Raw genomic sequence first — 19,062 nt, forward strand, 5'->3', positions numbered from 1 at the left:
CTATCTGGCTTCCAACACCATTTGCTGCTGACACCATTTTATGAGTTTGTCTACTCATGTGAATAAACAAAAATTTGGTAGTATGAATTTGGGAAAGGAAAGAGCAGCTACATGGAACAAAGTCTACAAAGGCCAAAATTACTGCCACAGGTTTCATGGATGATCCCCCTTCATGTTCCATTCTACATTATCTTTACCTTAAAATTGGGATTTTTGTTTCTTAAATGGATACCATTTTCCTCTAATAAACCAAGTAGTTTATACTGACATTAAGTAGTAGTTTAGTGATTTTTACAGTTTCTTCTAAATTCTAAAGTAAATGTTTATGAGACTCATGAACTTGTATCTAGACATTTTTTCTAAGCATTTTAGCAGTTCCCTGAGGCTGCATATAATCTCTCACAATCCCTAGCAAAACCTGAGATTTTGAGCCACTGTCTCTAGTTCATGGTTGTACTACCAATGAATAAAGCAAAATCATTACTTACGGTAACTTCTCCTCAAGCCATGTAGTAAACTGAGGTACAAAAAAACCTTTATTATACTTTAGACAGAAGAGTAGGATTAAGGCTAAAAACCAAGGAACTAAGAGCCTATGAATATACCAACCCTAAGAAGAAGGAGATTAAACAATATTGGAGTTTAGAAACAAAAGTAGGACTGTATCAGGATGTGATTATGCAAATAATTATTACAAGAAAACTAACCAAAGGACAGCCTCGGCACCAATGGAGATATTTTTATGTACAGTACTTGAAGCACTACTTGAATAGGATCTGTAAGAAACAGTGCTCTCAGGTCTATTTACTCCTCCTTCTCCCCAACACAAACACGCATGTACACACGCATATAACAAATATTACTAGAGCAGGCCTAGTCTTAAGCTTGCATCTGTGAGCCACTAAGCAATTATTTTATGCACACTGCAGAAAAATGAAAATGAGAACACTGGCATACCCATGGTTTTTGTGTAACACCGCATAGAAAGAAAACAGGCTTAGAGAAAGTTGGAGACAAAATGGACAGTGGTGAACACAGAGACCAAGTTAGGATTCCTTAGGAATTAGTAATAGGACTAACCTTGCTCAACACATTTATAAATGACTTGCTCACCCCCACGTTTTGCACTGTGCCTGACGTAAGTGGAAGCTCAATTAATTTTTACTGAATGAATGAATAATCTAAAACAAGGACTGTATAATAAATTATCCAATATGTGGATGAAATTAAACTTTCTGGAGCAAGGAAAAAGCTAAGCTGACGGGGCACATTATTTGTTCAGGTGAGCAGAAAGGTGCCAGTTGAACATGGACAACCGAAATATTCAAATATATGAAAAGAATAGCTTTGAGTCTTAACCAGAAAAGAGCCTTAAAGGTCACTGGGCTCATTTGAATAAAAAGGCCTTGAAAATGTTAGTCATTATTAAGAGAAGTAATGAAAATAATGTTATACTTTTCTTATATTAAAACTTCTGCACTTATGTAAAATTATTTGCACTTAGAGTACCATGTTCCTATCACATCATACCTTAGAGTTTCTTACACAGGACAGTCATTAAAGAATTCAACCTAGATTACTAAATGTAATCTAGTACAAAACAAAATAGTTTGTGATATCATAACAATTCACTGACTATGAGATAAAGCAAACAAACATGGTTGTTAACAAATGTTATTTCGTAGATGTCATATTGACAATTGGCTACCATAATAACAGCTTCCTCATAAGTCCAATTTTCCGCACTCTGTGAGCTCATGAACTAGGGATCTTGTAGCTTTGGGTGTTTATATTTATTTATTAATTCAAGAAACTTTTATTGACAGCTTCCTCCAGCTGTGCTAGTCCAGTAAGATCACACTGGATCCTTTAGGTATTGTTACCATCCTAAATGGACCCCACACTTCCTCTGTCCCTTGCTTTCTCTGATTTTTACTCAGGGTTATCCATCATGATCACACATCCAGATCCCTGATCCTAGCTCCTTTCTCACCTATTTGTCTTGATTTATTTCCTTTCACCCTATGTCTGTCTTCCTACGACGAGCGAAGACACTAGCTCTAAGCAGTGGTCATAGAGCTATCTCAAGTGGAGCTCCATCGGCGTCAAACACGTTTTCTTGTTGAAGAGGTATAATGTCCTTTCCACCATCAAGAAACAATTTGATTTCCTTTGACTCAGTGGAAGTACTAAAAGTTAACAGTGGTTCTCCTATTACAAATGACTTCAGCAATCTGCTCACCACCATCAGTTACTCCATTGTATTAGGACAGAATTATGAAATACCTACAAGATGCCTTTTTCCTCTGAATACAGTTAATTCATTTGGATGGATTAGCTACTTCTTTTTGTACGCAGAGAGAAAGAAGTATGATTTTTCTTTGTTTATAACAACTTCTATTGAGTGGTCATAGGTTTCAAAACCCTTTTCTTCTTAGGCAATCATGGTTCAGTTATCAGGAACTCCCCGTTCAAAATTTGAGAATAGGGATTCTGTTCTATGATTTTACGAATGCTAGGGACTGGTAAATTGCTAAAGGCATTTTTAAATAAAGAAAATGGTACACTCTTCTCTTGGCTTTCTTTTTAACACCTATCCATGAGGGTCTCCTCACAAGTAGGGCCACTAAGGTAAATGTACCATCTCATTTCTATGGGTGGAAATCCCATCAGTAACAGTGCTTTGCAAAAAGACATACCAGTTATTATCACTACCATTTCCAGGGAGATGCAAATACTAAGAACAGATATGGGTCGGGTAACATAGTATTTAAAAATAGGTAGAAAACAATAAAAGCTACGGTGATAGTCTAGATTACATATGAAATGTATAAAACAATAAAATGAAAATGTTCTATTTGTTCAGCTATATCAGAATTTCCCTCTTACACTGTAATCAATCATGCATCTTAAAATGTGCCAAAAGTAACTCTGCTGGGTCCATAGAGAATGGCCTTGATAAGCATGGCACAACTGTAAGCAAAATAATTATTAAAATAAAGAGTTAACGTATATAATTTCATCATTTCTAGAAACATGGGTGTCATCAGACTTGAAGATAACCTGTTGATTGAATCAACGTATTCTGATATCAACCAAATTTTGATCTAATTGCAGACCCCAGTGATTAAACACACTTGGAAATGGGTCCATCTTATATTTCTCAAACTGCCCATCCTTCTGCTTCTCTTCCTCTGTAGATCAATGGTAGCCCAATCTCTTGCCCAAAAAATTAGAGAACTGGATAAAATAACATTTGAGCATTATTTTTTAAAAAATTACAATTTGTCAAAAGAGGTGACACAAGTGTTTTAGTGAATATTATCAGGATATAAATTAGCAACTAAGGGCATTTACCTGTTAACTACTATTGATGCACAGGAAATTATAAGTATCAAGAAAACTTTTTAACCACAGTTCTGGATCTAGGGATTTTTAGTGGGTGTAACATTAGAAATGATGCTTAAAAATATGACATCTGCTTTATTTATAATCCAACTTCTTATAATTTTTTTTTAAGAAAGTACTAATGAGAAGTAGCATTATCTAACAGTTACTGGAGTGTAGAAGTTATGCATGCTCACGGGTAAAATAATATTCTCAATCTTCAAATGGAAATGGGGAATTATAAAATAACATGAGACTCTGTGGACAGAACTGAGACATACTGTGAAAATTTTATGTTATGTATTTTTAAAAATAGTACAATTATAATAAAGCTGATTATTAAAGATGTAACCCCTTTTTCCCCCGATCATCTCCCTTCCTTAAATCTGAAAGTTCAGTTATTTTCTTCATTTCTTCTTTTGTATATTTTGTGCATAGACACCTGAAATCTGCCTCAGTTTTCCTTTAAATTCTAACATATTTTCAAGGTATTTAGGAGGGCATGATTTGTGGAGTACGGCCTGATTTGGAACCTGCCTCTATCTCTTACAAGCTGTGTGACTTAGAGCAAGCTAAGTTTCTTCATCTGTGAGAATGGCATAATAACAGTACCTACCTCCTATAGTTACTTTGAGGATTAATGAGTTTTATGCAGTTAGTGTGAAGCTGCTTCTCTGAGTCCTTGAAAGTATATGAAATCAGGTAAGTTAAGCAAAGCTTTGGTTTCTTTGTTTGGCTAGTGATCTCCAAATACCACTTCTGGCCTCTGACCTTCTAAAATCAGTGGAGTTAAGCCGTGCTTGTGTATTTGACATCATTCTGCCTCAAAGCCAAGATGGATTTACCTGTTGGTTTTCGTTTTCACTGGATCACTATTAAGGGTAAAATATCAACTATTAAACTATTTGAAGCAAGTAAATGTTGAAAGGGGAGTTTAGTTAAGTCAATAGCAATATGCCAGGTTGGTCTGCCTTTCAGAAGATCACTGTAATAAGGAAACCAATAAATAAATAAAAAGGATAAAATATACATCTATGCACAATCTTAGAACCCTTTCTCTAACACATAAGCCATTGAAGGAAACTCTGAGTCCTGTGTATGTAATTTGACATTTAAAACTGAACCCATCACAGCTCTGTGAAAGAGACTCATAGCCAAGAACTACTGACTTGCTTCAGATCGGATTTTCCCATACTTCATTAAAAATAACAACAAAACAAACAAATGAATGACGGCAGTGGTTCTGGTTGCATGTAATGTATACTACTAATCCAGCGGTTCTTAATGGGGAAAAAATTTTACCCCCTACTCCTAACAGGCAATTGATAATGTCTGGAGGCAATTTTGATAATCACAACTGAAGGGTGCTAATGGCATGGAGTGGGTAGAGGCCCGGAATACTGCTGAACATCCTACATTGAGTAGAAGAGCACCTACCTGATACCTGGTCCAAAATGTCCACGGTGCTGTTATTGAGGAACCTTGTACTGACTCGGTATCTCCCAGGGATAGGCCTTAAACCATCAGCTTTGTCTACATTTAAGATACTCAGTCTATGGGATAGTCTAACAGTTGAAGAATATGTTAGAAGGAAGAACACTTAAAATTCATATATAACCTGACAAATCTGGATATGTTGCTAAGGAAAGAACCGGCAAAGCAAGTAGTTGTTTGGTAGCTAATTATACCAAAAATTATAAACAGATAATTTTATACTGAGTCATGTAATTTTACTTCACTAATATCCTTTTTTTCATTCCAGGGCATCTAAAAGTATGAAGTTATCAGACTATGCAACATTATCCTAACACAAAGATATTCTGAAATGGTTTATAAAAAGCAGTGAACACATTGAAAAAAAGCATAAACGAGTTATAAAAGTTAGGAGTCATTTTCTCAGGACAGATTTTTTTCTACACATAGTATTTTCCATATATATCACAAGCATTTATTTGTGCAAATCACAGCACCAGACTTCTAACACTACTTCTCTTTACAGACGAGTCAGGCTAAAGCTGAGACTTTAAGAATCCTTTCTATACAAGAGTCATTTTCAGCTAAGGGAGCATAACATAAGCCCTAAGGTAGGTATGAAATTTATTTTTTAAATAAGCCACAACTATTCTGCAAATATTTAACTCAGCACTATGCCACTGTTAAAGAATGTTGATTACATATGAAAGGAAGAACCAAATAAACGAAATTTGTAAATGAATAAAAGAAAAAAATGAATATTATTTATACTATGGCTAAAATTCACAGGAGACATTTAATTTTTTAAGGGTGTCCCTATCAAAGGCAGTACATAGTTTTGTGATGGAAGAGGATGCTTAAAACTGACATTCAGTGAGCATTTGGACACTACCAGTGTGTGATCTTGCACGATTCACTCAGTACTTGCTTCTGAATTTTATTTTAGTTAGTAGTAACAGCTAAAATGTATTGAGGGTCTCAGGAAAGATTGGTTTTTATTGCTTCCCTCTTAGAAGCCGGAGAAGCTGCTTCCAAGGCAGGCACTTCTTACTGATGAGAAGGAAACAAAGGTGAAACTCACTAATTTCTGAGCTGTCAGTATCTTTTTCTCTCCTTTTTTCCATTATAATTTCTCGAGTTAGCTCCAACATTTGCTCTTTCTCCCTTAAGGGGAAGTTCTAGGGTCAGAAGGATAGTAGAGGAGAGGAGATTTAGGTTTTAGGTTTTAGAGGTTTAGGTTTTCATAGCAGTTCAATTCAAAATTGTTAAGTACTTCCTACCAAGAGGCCACCATGAAAGTTTACTTCTAAAACAAGGCAAAGGGAGAACTTTAAATAAGGAAATAAATGGGAAGGAAATAGCAGTGTTCTGGCACTAGTCAGAAAAAAAAAAATGTAATCTCTGCTTTCAAGATGCTTACAATCTTGTTCTAGAGAAAAAATATGAATTCACTTAGCCGAAGAAAAATATGTAGAAACAGTATAATTACGTGTAAAAAAAGCACAGTACTGTGGGGAAACTGTATCTCTCACATCCTTTCCAACTTGAAGAAGAGAGACAATGGGTGTAATGCAACTTACTCTAGTCCTGATTTTAGTTTCATAATACAACTGCAGTCCCATCATAAAGAACTTCAAGAAATCATTGACATTTTTTTTTACTGCCCTGTAGTTGATTATCTCAGGAATCGCTTGAAATACCAGGCTACAAGCAAGGATGTCTGTTCTAATGGCATTTGTTGACCTGCACTAAGTTAGAGTTAGCCTGAATAAACAGAGATGAACAGTACAAGGAACCAGTTAGTCAGATTGTTTGTTGCATTATTTTTATAATGTTTTACTGCTTTTGACCTAAAGCCCAGATATTTAAAACAGAGAATTATCCTCAAATAATCTTGTTATTATATGAAACAATACAATTTATTAAGGGTGCATCTGTAAAGCCCTAAATGGGAATATGCATTTGTGGATTTACTGTGAATTTAATGGAGCTTAAACTTCAGGGCCCCTCCTTTGTGTGGTCCCTTCCAAGGCCCTGTAGTTAATTTGTAATCATAGTGTTATATTTTTTTTTCTTAAAGAGGATCCCCCAGATAGTTTAAGCTTCTGAAAAAATCTTGATCCATCCTGGGTATAAAGTAATCTTGAAGGAATCAAACTTGATAGTCCTGAGAGGCCAATTCTGCAGATATAAAATGTACTTTTATAAGGATATCATATATATCATATCCAATGTATTTTTCCTATTGTTGCTGCCCTCCACCTGTGCCGAAGAATAAATGCCACCTCACCCCACTGTAACAAGGTTAGTGGATCCTTTTCAATAAAAGCTGTCTGTTCAATGACTGGGAATAATCACTGTGTATTTGCTTTTGTTTTTTAAGATTAAAAATTCAGAGGCAGAAGATAATTCCTAAGAATAAAAAGGTACATGAGACTCCTACAATTTTTCACTAAAACAATCATAATTATTATTTATAGCTAAGGGTTACATGAATTTGAGAAAAAGGACATGGAAATTCTCTTAATACAATTTACAGTAGTACCCACTGAAAGTCTGGTGAGTTTATGCAGAGTGTGGGAATTTTTACCATGAGTAACATTATGTGTCTGTTTTTCTGGTTTCTGAAAATCCCAAATAAATCCCACAAGCACCTCTAAACCCCACTGTGGAATTCTGACCCTTAGAGTAAGAACTTCAGAACAAAATAAAAGCTTTGGATGCACTGTGTCTGTCTGCAGTTTTTCCTATAATGCCTTGTCCCAGTTTTTTGAAGAAAACGAAATAAAAATTAATTCAAGAAAAAAATGAATGAAATTACCCCAAATGGAATACTAAATTGAAAAATAATAGTTAAATTGTTCATAACCATTTCCTGTTATATTTTTTCTCTCTTAGAAATGGAGTAAGAATGCTTCAAATAAAAAAATGTAAAACCCATCCCATCCCATAAAGGGCCCACTCACGTAAACAGGAAGGTTATTAAAAGAGCTTTTCTTGGTTTCCTGGCAAAACCCATTCTTTATTTTGGTGGCAGCACCTATTAAGGAGAGGACTCTTTCTGTGGGCAGAGTGAAAAATTAAACACTGCAAATCTAATGGGCACCCTCTGGACTGGAGTTCGTTGGCTGACTCGAAGGCCAGGAGAACAAGGTCGCTCTGAAATCAAGGAACAGGCTTCCTCGGACTAGCCCTGCCTACAGATGGTCTTCTCCGCCCAGGCATCACTCGTCAAAGGAGCCAGCAGATGCCAGTCCACAACAGGGCAAAGTGTTTCACATGCATCTTGAGCCATTCTCCTTTCCTTTACATTCAAATCCTGTTTAGTTTGAGTCTTTGCTTCCCCTTTTTGGGAAGCATTGCTGCATAATAAGAACACAGGTTTTGGCATTTGAAAACTTGGTTTCTAGTACAGGCTCGGCCAAATCCTGTGAGATACTGCTTTCCTGAGCCATCATTTTCTGATAAATAGAATAGGGACCAACAATTCTTCCTTATCAGTTCAAATTTTTCAAAGCACTAGTCAGCATCACCTGCCTCATGTCACTTATGGTGGAAATACAAATTCCAGGCCCTTTTTCTGACTGATTAAGTCAGTTAGACTCTCTGAGCTAGAAAGCCTTGGAATCATCCTCTGAAACCCACTTCACAAATAATCTTTTTACACATGCAAGATATAAGACCACATCCTAAATTATGTTGAGTCAGGATCAAATTAAACTATGTAGGTGAAAGTTACCTGTGAACTGCAAATCAAGACGTATATTTTTGGCTGCTCTCATTAGTGGTATTTTCCAGGGTAACTCCAAGCACCAAAGAAAAAACACAGGGCCACTTTCCCAAAGATCTAGTTCAAGTCATTCTTTGCCATGCCCAAAGCATTCACTGTATCTTCAGCTGGGCAGGTTTACTGTGTGCTGGGGAAGTACAGCTGAGAGTTGTGACACAGGCAGGACTTCAGTGGGATTTCATTTCTTGTGACTGCACCTACCCCACAGGGCAATGTAAGGATTAATTCCTATTCGGTAATTTACTGTTGAGCCCCTTGGAGGAAAGTGCTATATAAATTTAAAATAATAATTATAATAATAATAACCTCAACTATTTAACTGATTGATGAATTAGCCAGAAGATTTAGGCTGCCAAGGGACAGGCTGAAACCATTATAAGTAGAAACACTTTATATCATCATATCTCATAGCTGTTATCACAAGAGGAAGAAAGTAGCGTGAAAATTAAGATAAATCCATGTTCTCCACTGATTTAAATGACTGAGGATCAGTAGCAATGTTTCATAAAAGCCAAGAAATGCAAAGATGACAGCTACATTGTAATTGTAACTCTGGCAAACATCCTGAGGTTTTATATACTTTGGTCTTTTTTGGAGGGGGGACTCTCACCACTGCAACATCTGAAATTAAGCACTATTAAGGTACTTGGCTATGCTTTTGCTTCGATGGAATATGTTCATAATTCACCCATATTGGTAGGTAATGATTTTTCTATCTGAAAAGAATTGATGTTATTCTGTGAAGTTCCATGTAAAATTTGAATCAGTTGTTTACAGTCAATTTGACTTCTGTGTATCTTCCAAAGAAAACTAGGGTACATTTCTGTATCTGAATTTAGGAAAATAAAACATACAAGAGATACCTTCTTTCCCCCAGAAAGAAAATTCTTTAGTGCATAAACTCACATCAGCTCAACTGGCCTAAATTCCTACACTTATTTGTTTTATTTACTAGACTCATGGAGACCCTTCCACTAAAAGCTGAAGGGGGGCTGAACCCAGAACTTTCATATACTGAACGTGAATCACTTCTTAAACCACAAAAAGCAAAAGAAAAGGCTATAGAAAACTTAATGGGAAAGCTTCAGATGCTCAAAAGCAATTGTTTAGTTACTCTACTTAGTTATGCATCATTCAAAACACTTTCCAAATCGCCTGATTTGAAAGGTTCTTTTGTGAAGAACAGGCTTTGGGGCCTTAGACAAGTTTTAATTCTAGTTGTTTTATAGCTCACACACAAAGCAGTTTCGATGTGTATGTAAAGAGGTACTGTACTTCCATGCAATAAAGTTTGTAGTTGAGTATTCTGAAAGGGAAAGAAAGCAAGCATGGAGAGGAATGAGCATGTGGTACCTTGATCTACTTTAATAATTAACTTCTAGCTCAAAGATTTACATTTAAAAAAATGCAGTAATGAGTGAGTAAAAACAGGTGTAGACTAAGGTGAATGAGTACCAGAAAATAAAGTTAATCAGTATAACTCAAATTATCTTGTAAATGTTGAAATTAATCTTCACTTCATATATGAGAGAGAGAAAGAAAGAGAGAGGGACAGAGAGAGACTGAGAGAGAGAGAGAGAGAGAGAGAGAGAGAGGAAGTAAGGAAGGAGGAAGGGAGACAGGTAGGCGAAAATAAAAGAGCAAGAGTTATAACTGATTTTCTTTTCATGAAGCAGTAAATATTAGAAATGCCTTTTAATTTATAAAAAGTCTTATGCATAATATCCAACACTGCAAAATATTCCAAATGTGATGTATATTTAAACATATAACATGCATAGATACACACACACACACACCCCCCCCCCAAAAAAAATATGAGTGTTCTGGTATAGCTTTCAGGCTTCAAGAGGCCTTTGAAAAGGGCAGGAAAAAAAATGCCTGATAAACTGCTAGCAGAGAGCAAAACCAGTCAAGTGCTGTCAATAATCATTCCTATTACAAATGTTTTTAAAATCCATCTTTCCTTGACAGATACTGTTCCTTGGGTATAGCAAAGATGGTGGACAATGACCTGGTCTTTTAGTCACATTGGAATTTCTTGACCTTACATCACAAGCCTGGCTGTACTCGTCAAAGTGGAAAAACTGACAGAATTGTCTGAAAGACACAGCTTGGGATAACTGTTCCTTGTAGTCCCTCTGTCAATGAATATTATCATATTCTTCTCACGAATAAGGTTACAGTACTTTTTTTTTTTTGTACTTCTGCACACTCCCCACTAAGCACATTACTGCTCCTTTAATGAAATGGGCTACACGTGACAGTGTAAGCTGTGGCTTACCACTCCCAAGGCTCTGTTTTAAAGACTCTGTGTGCATATTTTTTAAAAAAAAAATCTTTGTATGTCCACAAGAAGTAAAAATGACACTAATTTTTTTAGTTGATACTATTTTCTTAAGAAGGCTAACTGAGAACCTCAGTGGACAGGCACAAAGCAAAGGGAAACACACGAGGGTAGCAAACATGCTGCGTTACTGAAGTCCTTTCACCGAAATATCCAATGGAACCCTCTGGCACTGTGTTTTCTCCTCCTATCAAGTTAGGCTGAAGTATAGTTCTTGGGCTGAAAGCAGAAAAACTGTGCTTTAAGTCTTCTAATGATCTACACCTTTGAAGTACTAGCTTCTTTTAAATGCTAACTCATTAGGAAGGAAACAATTTCAAAGTACTGCTGTCACTAATAACAACACTAGCAGTGACAATAACAATATTAACATTAGTGAACGTTTGTCGAAGTCGAAGTTGTAGATGTCCTAGGCACCACTGTAATCACACATACTGATTAATCTTCACCACAACTCTGCCAGTTAATACCATTATTACTCTTGTTTTATAGATGAGAAAATATATGCCCAGAGAGTTTAAAAACTTGCTTAAGATCATATAACCAGTAAGTAGAGGAGTCAGGAATCAACTTAAGGGAGCCCAACTCTGCCACATGATGAGTATTTGGTCCCATAAGACCGAGTCCTCCTTACCTTTTCTGAAGCTCTTCCCCAGTTGACCAGCTCTCCGTGCTCATTTCCCCTTCTGAACAGTTACACATTTGTTTGCACAGAGCTTGTTTTGAATAACATGGTAGTTAAAAGCTCAGGATGTGAATTCAGATAAGAGTTTAACCCTAGATATCAGTAGTGCTTCACTCTACTGACATCTATGCCTCAGTTTCCTCCTGTGCAAAACTGAAACAAACACCAGGTTCATGCAGTTGTTGGGATGGTTATATGGGATGATGCACATTAGACCTCCACAGAGGGTCAATGCTTAATAAATGTTAGTTTTTACTTCTACGGACTTTTATCTCTTAATACACATAATCCCTTTTACCATTTAGATTGTAATTTCATTTCAGAGAAATTATCAATATGAATCCTCATTGTTTTGTGTAGGGCTTTCCAGATATTTATGTATGTTGTTGATCTCTTAGAATGTTCTAATAATAACATGTATTAACTTATTATATCTTAATAACAATTCTATCAGATAATATATTTATTTATACTTTTATAAGTAACATAACATTTATAGCAATACTTAACATTTAGTGAGCACTTAACTATGTGCTCTATGAACTCTGTCAAGTCTATTCCCCCATAAGCCTCTGAACTAAGGGCTTTCAAAGTCTCCACTTTACACAGGAGAAAAGTGAGGCTCACGAAGGTCACACAACTAAGTGCTCAAGAATGTGAACCTTCAACCACTTCCCTATCCTACCTTTGGAAGAATGAACTTAAGGTAGGTGTTCAGTAAATATTAGGTCTTGATGATGAATCATTTGAACTTAATTATTTTTGTATTAGAAACTTTGTGCTTATAGCAAACTAATGTAGCCTATCCAAGTTAACTTTAAAAAAAAATAATGTGTGCTGGGCAGCTAGGCACATGCCAGTGACTGGCAAACAACAACAACCTATGCATCTAAAACATTCTTGTGAAAGCAATCACACACTTAATGCCACTTCACTTACCATCATTTCCTACGTCTACTTGTATAAAAATTAAACTTCTTCCTCTCTCCTCTCTCCTTTTCTCTCCCTGCCCACTCTTCTTATTCCTTCTGTGAAACCTGTTTCATATTATTAAATTTATACAGATTTTTGCCCATAAGAAGCTTATATGTCAAGGCAAAGAACTATTTTAATTGTATTTACTCTTCATTTTGATTATATTTCTTTTTCATATCTGACAAAGACTTTTGAAGTGACTAATGAAAGGCAAAGCAACCTGATTTAAAAAAAAATCTTTCATGTACAATCTTTTGTCTGTAATATTCTCATAATGGCTTAGAAATTATAAAAGAAGGTTTTAGCTGTTTTTGTTCTTTTCAAATTGGCAAAATTTGATTTTTCTCCCTTCATATGTTTAGATTGGCTTTAAAATCAACAAACAAAAAATAAGAACATATTCAACTTAACAAATACACTCTTCATTGGTGCCTTGGCATCATTAACTAATATCGGCATCACTCTGAAAACTGTGTTCTTGTTCTTTTTTAAAAAAAGAGTTGAAAATGCACACACACACATACTCACTCAAAACAAGCCTGCTGTCTTAAGGACAGAACAAATTTAAAGGGAAACGGCAGACCACCGTGACTGTTGCAACAAACTCTCCAGTTAGGTAGCAGGTCTTGTCAACGTCTCTTTCACATCCACACTGAAGGTATGGGTGTATTTGTCTATTATTTTAAACAGTATCTATTTAAATAGCATCTGAATTGGATAATTGTACAATGAGTAGTCTTCAGATACATTTTGTAGCAGCATTATTTCTTATATACAACTTTAAGTTGTACTGAGTTGATGATTTGAAAAGGAGGGATTTTCAATGAAAGAAAGCCCTCCTGAAATTCTGTCATTAAATGTCTCAATTATAGAGCATTATTTGAAATACAATGCTAGAGAAGAGTTTTATATTTACTAGAATGCGTGAGCATAAGAGTGACCTCAGGATCAGGAAGTTATTATAACTTACTAATGTATTAAAGGTACATTTGTTGTGCACCTACTATGTGCTAACCCATAATAACAATACAAAAAGCTATCAACTTGATCTGAAAAACAGCAGTGGGAGTACAGATGGGGCTGGTAAGAAGAACACAGAGATTAGATAATACAGTGATTGTAATCATAGCTGCCATGACGTGAGGGTTTATCATGTGAGGGAACAATATACTAGGTGCTTTATATGAACCACTAACACCAAAGCTGCAGGATAGGCATTATCATCTCACAGATGAGAAAACCAGAGCCTTGACTGATTATAAAAAGGCTTGACTTTGTAATGATATAAAACAAAGTTTACATTTTATTTTATATTGAATTATTACAATTCTTTATTCTAATTGGAAGATTTTATTTTATAAGTAATGAGGAAACATTTTCAAGTTGAAGAATGATATGATCAGATTTTTGTTTTAGAAAGGTAACTTTGGTGTTGCGCCCATTTTGATACAGTACCACTTTCACTGGCTGAAATGTCTACCCTACAAAGATATGATTTTTTTTTTGGTGAAACTGTATGATTCTCTACCTGATTCAAAGTTAAATACCAATGGAACCCAGTATGAGTTAAGTAATGTAAACACTTGGCTTCTGAAAAACAGATAGGATGTCATTGTTCATTATTTTCAAAAAAAGTTACCTTTAATGATTCCTAAACTAACCTCTAAAACTTCATTCTGCGATATCCATGATCCACTCCTGAAAACTGTAAGCCTCACACCCACTAAACCCACTAAATGCCATAACGCCACGCCATGTCTTGCTATACTAGTCTCCTCACCGTTCTGAAACATATCACCTTCTGTCATGGTTTCCTGCCTTAGTTCTCCTAATGATTCATCAGCCCAGACTGCCTTAGTCCTTTCTTCTACCAGATGAAATTCTCATTCATTCTCCAACATCTACTTGAAAGATAACTTTCTTACCAAAGTTTTTTTTTCTTTTATTCACCTTAGAACCAACCAGTTTCTCTAGCTTCCCACAGTGCCTTGCCTGTAACAGTTCTTTAACAGTAACTTTTTCATTCCACTTTATTTTGAAGCTTTTTGTTTCTAAGTCTCTCTCCTTTTAGAATCTAGATAGTACTGGCCTTAAATCTTTCACAGAAGTTTTGCAACCAAAAAAGGAAAAAAAAAAAGACCTGTATTGATATACTTGGTCAAGTAATGATGTCCAAATGCTACAATGCCCTAATAAATGCTCAGTAACTGTTAAATGAACAAAATAGAGTCATTCATTAAGTCATTCACTCACTTCTTCATTCATTGAATAATTCTATAAATAATGTTTATATTGAAGGAACTAAAGGTTGCTTTATGAAAATGTTTTCTGCCCTGGCTGGTGTGGCTCAGTGGATTGAGTGCCGGCCTGTGAACTAAAGGGTCGCTGGTTCAGTTCCCAGCCAGGGCTCATGCCTGGGTTGAGGGCCAGGTCCTCAGTAGAGGGCGTGCAAGAAGCAACCACACATTGACGTTTCTCTCCCTCTCTTTCTCCCTACCCTCTCTCTAAAAATAAATAAAATCTTTAAAAAACCCCCCCAAAATGTTTTCTATTTGAGTAAAAATATATTACAAACCAAGAGGCTAGAAAAGAGAAGTCTATTATATAATAATCACTGTTATTGAATCAAACAAATATTGGGTACATCTAAAGAGTATATGATATGATGACAGAATGAGGGAAACGGGTGATAAATTGGAGGAAATGGAGAACCAGCTCACTATTTAACATCGCTGTCTCCCTATAGCCTAGAGACATTTCTTGGCTGTCTCACATTGATGTGTGAGTGGCTGTTACCAGCAACACTACAGGAATTATCTTTTCAGAGACAGTGGTTGTTAAACCGAAATTAACAACATAGCAATACAAGGGAGAAAAAAAAGTCTAACATGTATAAATCCATTTATTGTCCAGGAAAAGGTAGCAGACTCTAAAGATAAATTATCTCATTTATATCCTCATAAAAATACTAACACTAACATGGCTAGTATTTACCCATTTTAAATAAGATGATAGTATTTACCCATTTTAAAATAAAAACATAACTGAGTATGAGAATCTTAACTAAATTCCCAGAAGCCACATTATTAGGAGTTTGAGGAGCTGGAATTAAAAAGCTTAGAGAATTTTTCTATTTATTTTACATTACTTCTTAGAACACACTTCCAAACCAAGGAAGTTGAAATTAATGTGAATTTATATTTTAATGGAAGGATTCACAGAAGAGTGGGACTTTAGTAGAGTTACTGAAAGATAGAAAATAATAGCTAATATTTATTGAATATTTACTACAGTTCTAAACATTTCGGATATATTCACTCAATCCTTACAATATTTTTTTTATTGTTACCACTTTAATATATGGAAACTGAGTCAAAGAGAAGATAATAAACTTTCACAAGATCACAAAGTGGCTGTGTAGTCAGGCTTCCCTGCCTACAGCCCACAGAATTGAACTGTTGTGCTATGTGGCTTATTGGGTGGAAAGATTATTGGATGAGATAGCTTAAATAAGGTTCACAGCACAGGGCATGGCACGGAGCAGTCCTTTATGAAATTGTAGTTACTTCCTCTCTTTGTATTCAATCTTTACAATTCTATAGTTCTATTTATAATATCTTTATTTTTAAAGTATATTCTTTTTTAAAGACTTTATAACATCTAATTTCACAAAAATACGATAATGAATGTAGAACATAAGCTAATATTAAAATGGTGTCAACGAGTATTCAAAGTATAGAATATTATTCATAATATAAATTGAGGAAACAAAATAGGATAAAAAACAGTGTGCATGGTGTTTTGTCAAAAATTAAAAGGCATAGGAAGAAATGACTAGAAAGGTATATCCTCATGAGGATAAACTTTGAAAGGAGATTATTTCTGGATGATTGTGGGTGACTTTAATTGTCCGCTGGTAGTTTCTATATTCCACAATGGCAATATTTGCTTTCATAATAAGAAAAATAAAATAAAAAGAAGAGCCAGGACAGGAAAATTTCTATTTTAAAGATGAAATACTGAGCAGCAATATTAGAATTGTATGAAATTCCACACTTACTTAGAGAGGGAGCTTGAATAGAACTCAAGGCTCCTCATTTCTAACCTAGTGTGTTTTCTCTGACATCCTATTCTCTATTCAGGGGTTATCATTAAGGAATTCAAAGGTAATCTATAAAGCAGACCTCAGGAGGGTGTTTAGAGATACTGTGGTTGCAAATATGCAGCACACACAAAAAGTCCCACATAACAAGATTTCTTAAATTGTTTATGCAACTTTGTAAGTCATTTTGTTTCTGAGTCCCAACTAATACTACATGTGGTGGGTTGATTTTCCCTAATTCCTCACACTGTCTCTATAACATAACTGTATATCCATACACCTTACAATAAACACCTGTACCTTTTACCATCTGACTTTAACTTTCAGTATAATATGTGTCAATGTGGGGAGTGGGACATATATCTCTGTCCTTTGGCTTTGAGTTTGGCAAGCGACTTTTTTTGAACAATTAGAATGTTAGCAGACATGCAATAAAAAGATTTAATTTTAATTGCGTGATTTGGCTTGGCCTCTTTTGTCCCTGGAATTTGCAATAAGAAAACTTTGTCCCAGGCTTCTGGTCCCTTTATCCTGGGTCCCAGCATAAGAAGCATAGAGAAGATATGAACCCAAACAGAGTCTAAAACAGAGGTACCCAGTTACTATACAGATCTATAAGTGGGAAATCAATATAGTAGTTATAAGCCATTTAAATATGGGGGTTGTTTGTTATGCAGCATTATCACAGCAATAACTAATATTCAACAGCTGTTCATGCTACCTGTAGGGGCACATTGTGTGCACTTTTGCTGATATTTATACATGTTTTTTCATATAGATATATAAATACCCATATATATTTTTAAAGGTGGTCAGTTGAAAGTTCACAAATGGAGAAGCTGCTACTATGCCTTTTAGTCAGACATTTATATGTTTCTGACATTTTCCTGAATAGACAAATACTCTGGGATCTTATTAAAATGCATATTCTCTTTCAGTAGGTCTGAGGTGGGGCCTCAGATTCTGTATTTCCAACAAGTTCACAGGAGATACTAATACTACTACACTGAGTAGCAAAGGCACAGAGGAAAGAAAATGGTAGCTATACAGACACAAGTGAACTGAACTGAGGCAAAGTCAAAACAAAAAGGTGAAGGGAACCATAGCTTCCAGTGATGTGACTGGCTGGCTGCTGCAATAAACCACCACAAACAGGGAAGATAGTCTGGAATAAAGCAAATAAGAATGCAGATAATTTTGATTAAATTTTTTCTTAAATTTATCTGATAATAAAACAATTCAGGTAAGAGGCAGAAGAGACAAAGGAAATAGGCCCTACAAACAAATCCAATGACAGCCCTCATGCTAATGGTGAATACAGGTTCCCAGTCACACACACACACATGCCTGTTGATGACTAGTACCAGGGTCCCCCTCAAACAGTGCAAATTAGCCTCCTAGTGCATTCTATATGAACATATACACTGATAAACCTGCAACCTTGCAGCCCTGTCATACGAAAAATCTTTCATATTAAGTTCACTTTCTGTAATGCAGCTTTCTAACAGTTAACTTATCTTTGTCTATTTTGTCTTTTCAATACTTAATTTACTCTTCACTGAAATCCATTAGACTAGTTGTCTTAGTTGACTCAAGCTTGCCATAAAAATGTAACTCAGACTGGGTATCTAAACAACAGAAATTTATTTCTCATTCTTCTGGAGGGGGAGGAGTTCAAGGTCAAGGTGCCAGCATGGGTGGGTTCTGGTGAGAGCCCTGCTAGCCTACAGATGGCCACCTTCTCACTGTGTCCTCACATGGCAGAGAGAGAGGAAGCTTTGGTTTCCCTTCCTCCTCTTATAAGGGCACTAACCCCACCATGGGGAATCTACTCCATTAGCTCATCTAAAGCCAATCACCTCCCAAAGGCTCCACCTGCTAATACCATCACATTGGAGTTAAGGCTTCTACATATGAATTTGGGGGATACAACATCCAGACTATTAACACTAGTTCTTCCCAAACGTTTTCAGGTCATGGCACCATACTACAGGATATATTTGTCCTGCTTGCTGGGATAAACTGGGAGGAATTTGAGCAGTATAGGAAGCTCTGCTTGGCCTGATATGACTAACCCTTGAGGCTCTAGCTGCCACTAGGTCCCCCTGAGCAATCAAGAACCATCCCACAGAGTTTGGTAACCTAAACACTAGACACAACTATAAAATCCTCAGAGCACAAAGGGCATCAAACATTATAATCACTGTCTCTGACACTCACTTTGAAGCTTTCACAATTAAACTGATATTTTCTAGAAAACACTAATCAGAAAGGGGTTTCCTAGGAGGTTGCTCAATAACCAC

At 35.8% G+C, this 19,062-nt stretch overlaps 1 protein-coding gene across 25 annotated transcripts in view; it reads right to left on the reverse strand.

Moving 5' to 3' along the window:
• ZBTB20 (zinc finger and BTB domain containing 20) overlaps positions 1-19,062 on the reverse strand; it is an 830,054-nt gene that overhangs the window by 345,923 nt on the left and 465,069 nt on the right. The window lies entirely within an intron of this gene.

The sequence above is a fragment of the Desmodus rotundus genome, chromosome 2, assembly GCF_022682495.2.
Source record: "Desmodus rotundus isolate HL8 chromosome 2, HLdesRot8A.1, whole genome shotgun sequence".
Taxonomy (NCBI): Eukaryota; Metazoa; Chordata; class Mammalia; order Chiroptera; family Phyllostomidae; genus Desmodus; species Desmodus rotundus.